This window comes from Lynx canadensis, chromosome A2, assembly GCF_007474595.2.
Source record: "Lynx canadensis isolate LIC74 chromosome A2, mLynCan4.pri.v2, whole genome shotgun sequence".
NCBI classification, from domain to species: Eukaryota; Metazoa; Chordata; class Mammalia; order Carnivora; family Felidae; genus Lynx; species Lynx canadensis.
Window position 1 is genome coordinate 120,143,505 of NC_044304.2, and position 5,251 is coordinate 120,148,755.

Here is a 5,251-nt window from a genome sequence, read left to right on the forward strand (position 1 = left end):
CTGTCTCCCTCTCTCTCTGTCCCTCCCCTTGCATCTCTCTCTCTCTCTCTCTGTCTGTCTCTCAAAAATAAATAAATAAGCATTAGAAAAAAAAAGAACTCTAGAATATAAAATAATAAATAAAATAAAAACGAAGTGTATTTAACTCATCTATGAAATCACGGAAGTTACATAATTTGCATTTCATAGCCTGTGCATGCATATGTATTTTGTTCTTACCAGAACAGTGTAAATCCTGTGGGAAAGAAACTCAGTTTGCTTCTTCTTTTTTTTTTTTTTTATTGAAGAAAAAGCTCCAAATCAATACAGCTTTTATTGTACCTTTAAAATATCACAAATAAGTCTGAAAACTCATCTGGCATCTTGTTATTTCTGTAGCTGGACAACTTAGATCTTATCCATCAGTCTGCTGAACTGTTCCTTTTTCAGAAACACACAAACCATCCCCAAATTTTCCTTGTTTTTTACTGTTGTGGCTTGCTGAATCAAAGCAGCTGAGTTTGCTACAGTTTCAATGTCATTTCCTTCAAGAATTAACTCATCTGTCTGGGCTTGAGATGCTGAACAAACAACACCTGGCCTCAGCGAGGCCTGTGGATGTATTTTTTTAATGTTTATTTTTGAGGGAGAAAAAGAGAGCACTGCAGGCATGAGTGGGGAGGGGCAGAGAGAGAGAGCCAGGACAGAGGATCCCAAGCAGGCTTTGTGCTGACAGCAGAGAGCCCCACGAGAGGCTCAGACTCACAAACCCTGAGATCATGACCTGAGCCAAAGTCTGATGCTTAACAAACTGAGGCACCCAGACGCCCCGATTTTTACCCAAGAAATTCTGGATTTCAACAAGAGAACCATTCTCCTGAGTAATGACATTAACAGGGAGATGAGCATACACAGACCTCATCTGGTAAAGGAAGCCCAGTGTAGAGTCCTTGACCATGGCCTGTAGGTGACCACAGATAGTGAGAACAGTAGACAGTCCTTTTCCATTTCCCACCATTTGTCAACTCAGAGCCTCTTCTTTTTCTTTCCGAGGAGACTGACTTCTACTGAGGAACCCTCCACAGGGTTCTTCGGGGGCCCTTCACAGTAATACTGGGTCCCTTCAGAGTGCTGTCGACATTTTCTGGAAGGTCAACAGTCTGCTGAGAAGGATCTTCATTCTTTCAATAGATACAGCAAAGAGCTAAACTCAACTTGCTTCTTAATCACGCACCTTCTACCAACGCTGTGTGCCTTCAGCTCACTGAGGAATAGGAAAAAAAAAAGGGACTCTGGGCTGGCATGTCTTTCCTTTCCTTCCGTGTCCAAGACAAGTGATTCCTAACACAGTCAACAGTAATTTGTCAGTGTTAGTTTCTTAGTTTTGACAAATGGACCATGGTTGTGTAAGATCTTCACATTAGGTGGAAATAGATGGGAGAAAGTATATGGGCTCTCTCTTTATCATCTTTACGACTTCCAGGCATATCTAAAGTTATTCCAAAATAAAAAGCTTATTAAAAAGAAGACATTTTTTGACACACCTTGCCAAGAATTACTAGGTTAAAAAGAAATTAAGGCATTTTAGCAGTGTTTACCTAACTTGCTAGGTCAGATTCACCTAGGGTGAATTCCTGTCCCCATTTCTAGGAGACTCTGGCTTATTAGATCTGCAGCGGGATTGGACCCAGGATTGGAGATTTTTTTTTCTTTTTTAATTGTTTTTTTAAATGTTTATTTATTTTTGAAAGAGAGAGAGAGAGACAGAGTGTGAGTGAGGGATGGGTAAAGGGAGAGGGAGACACAGAATCCAAAGCAGGCCCCAGGCTCTGAGTTGTCAGCACAGAGCCCGACTCGGGGCTCGAACCCATGAACCACGAGATCACGACCTGAGCCAAAGTCAGATGCTCAACTGACTGAGCCACCCAGGCACTCCTTTAAAAAAAAAAAAAATTAATGTTTATTTTTTGAAGGAGAGAGACAGAGAGTGAGTGGGGGAGGGGCAGAGAGCGAGACAGTGGAGTTTCAACAAGCACTCACACTGAAGAGTCTTACCAGACAAATTTGGAAAATACTGCATTAGAGTGCAATGGAATAAGGATGGGTTTAAGAGTAAGGTAAATTCGAGACCACATTCCAGCTATGTGACATTTTTTTTTTTTACCAGATTTTTCACTTAAAAGTTTTTCTACTTACCGGTTGTGTGGCCTTTGAGGCACCCACTCAAACTTCTTAGACAATTCATAGTGATGTGGTCATAGTATAGAACTACTGTGACATTTAAATAAGGTACCTGTAAAACCCCCACACAGAGCTTGGCATGCCTAGGTTTGTGTTATATTGGCCCAAACACCTTATATTCTGATTTTTTTTTTCCTCCAAAGAACATAAGAGGTTAATAAACTGTGACCATAGTTCTTAACATAGTTACCAAGACCCATGACCTTTTTGCAGAATATTACTAACACCTAGGGAATAGGAAATATGATCTCCTGTTTAAGTCTCCCTTGATTTAGAGATTGTGTTTGCTCATTCATTTTCCAGTAGATAATGGAGAGATATTTGCCCTTCATTGTGCCAAACGAGAGGCGTCAGACTGGATGTTTCCACAGGCTTCTGCCCGAGGGAAGGTCCCTTGATTGCCCACACAGAGGCCCCAGGCGTAGCTGGCATGAGAGTAAAACCTGTGTGTCCCCCCCCTTCCAACCCGGCCATCCCAGCGCAGGCCCCAGAACAGCTGGGACATTGGATCAAGTCCCTCCTTTGGCAGAGGACAGGAAACAGTGTGGGGAAAATATGAACACCGCTTCGGGTTGTATTTCACGGGAAATAAAGGGACAGCAAAATCCTTTGGCTGCTTTTTTGTCTCTTGATGTCCTGAAACTTCCGTCTCTTTGTGATGGAAAGAATCACCCTTGATTTTGACAAGTCCTCAGATAGTATGCCACAGATTGCTAGTTCTCTTGTCTCTGATCAAGTAATGTATTAAAATTTTATACTCTGTGGGTATATTGGAAAAAAAAAAAATGTCAAGGCCCTGAGAGGAACATGTAACAGGCATTGGCCACGAGCCTAATTAGATTGAGAGATAATGAAGGGTTGAGGCTTAAGAGGCAGCGTTAGGTACAAGGTCTTACAGAGAGAACATGGTCAGGAAGGAGTTGGGGGGAGGCCATAGGGAGGGTCATCCTTTATCAAAGGACTGCATGACTATGGTCTGCTTCTCTCAACATCTCTGATTTGTGGCAAAACTCACTCCACCCCCTCGCTTTCCTGCTTTCTGTACACATGGCTGAAAATGAAGGCCCCAAACTCCAGGGCTCTAGCCTTTCCAAGTTCCCACACGTTCCAGGTCCTAGAGCAAGATTCTGTTGTGTCCAGCTTGGGTCCTGACTCAGCCGGCCTCATGGAGTCATGTATAGTAAGCATGACCGATGTCCACGGGCCTTCCGTGGTGGTGGGGAGGGAGGAACAGTTCTCTAACCAAGGGGCTTGGTCTCAGAGCTGCCCCCAAAGGTATTTTCTACAGGTGGAAAATGACCTGCTGCTAATTCGGAGTACTTTTTTAGCACCTTGGTTATCTTCTTCCTATCTCATCTGCTCATCATTTCAACAATTCTGCATTATACACTTGAAGGTTGGAATCTGGATGAGAAAGGAAACAAAGCGAGGCAAGATAGCAATTTTAGCTCTAAAATTATCTGCAGAATAGAGTCTGCAGACACATCCAGACTGCCGTGAATGTTCTTTCTCCATCCGTGTGCTTGACCTTCACGTTGGAGAAGAGACACCCAAGTCCTGTTTGTGGCATGGGGGAGCGCAAAGGCACCTCTTCCCCCTCAAGAGTGGCGTTGTAGCACACAACTCACAGACGGAAGGCACAAATGGGAGAGGCTATAAACTGTGCGCAAAGGAAGAAAGGCAGGGTGGAAAGGTTAGACATGAAAAAGGATCTGATAGCAGGAAAGCTGGTTCAAATTAATGAGACAATGCGAGCCTTGACATACTTGATGGATGTCAGTGGTTAAGTGCTAGCTGGACCTTCTGAGATTACAACCTCCATTCAAACCTCAGCCCTGGATGGCAACCTGAAACCCAAGGCCATGGGCGGCTGTGAGCATCTGTGGGCCCAGCATGGATTAGTGCCGCGGCCTTGGGGGACCCTGGCAGGCAGCTACTTCCTCCCAATGTACCAGTTACCCTGAAGCCAGGTGGGCTCTGGGGGGCGACAACAATACCAAGTAATTAAGATAGAATGTCCTTGGCTGTGTCTAAGGCACGTTCTTTTATGACAAGAACAAAGGGTTCATTGATGAACTAATTTTTGGTGGGGAAAACTGCAGCATCTATTATTAAATGAATGCTTGCGATTTTTGTTTGTTTGTTTTTCAATAGCCCCATTATAATTTCAGTTCAGATACTCCAAAGCTCATGTTCCCTAATTTATTATCGCTTGCTGCGGTCCTCTGGGATACAGTAATTGAATTTTACTGGCGTCATTACCATATCCACAAACAAGCGAGTGTTCTGAGTTAAATCAGTCAAAGCCTGTTCGCGGGCCCACAGGAGATGTGCCCAGAGCGGAAGTCGATCTCAGCCTGGAACGGCGGGCATGTGTCCCTGGCCCAGGGAGCTTGGCCACTGCTTCGTGCAAACCAGGCTTCATGCAGTCAGTTCCAAGGGAGCAGTAGAAGCACAGGGGTACTTGAAGAAGAGAAAACAAAAATGTGAGGCTCCAAAGAGATTGCCCCCCCCCCATAACCCGATTGTAATCCCACTGCAGTCAAAAATAGACAGGCTTCTGAGGGATGGGATCTACATACTTGGTTGAGAACCAGGAAATTCCACAAGGAGATGTTACAATTCCATCTTTAAAAAAAAAAAAACCAAACAATAACAAAAAAAATCCCAGATGGACAGTCTACGTCCTCTTCTTCTTACGTCCAAAACAGGAAAATAAAATCATAATTTTAGATGCATGTTAGGGCTACACGGATGCACAGAGATCCTCTGAATCCAGTCTCCCCATTTTACACCAGAGGCTCAAAGGAGTAAAATGAATTCTTACCTCCATGTGACATTTAGTATCTTTAAAAAAATTCACATTCTCCAAAGATGTACCCTCAAATACTTAGGGAAGCAGCAAGGCAGAGTGAAAAGAATACAGAGGGCATACACATGGGGTCATGCAGGATTCCTGTGAGCCCCCGGGGAAAAGTCACTGAACTCTGAGCCTTGACTGCTGCATCTAGAAAACGGGAATAATAATATG

The 5,251-nt window shown here is 43.8% G+C and overlaps 1 pseudogene; it reads right to left on the minus strand.

Moving 5' to 3' along the window:
* Positions 1 to 394: 394 nt before the first annotated feature.
* LOC115501748 lies at positions 395 to 3,387 on the minus strand (annotated as a pseudogene).
* Positions 3,388 to 5,251: the final 1,864 nt, after the last annotated feature.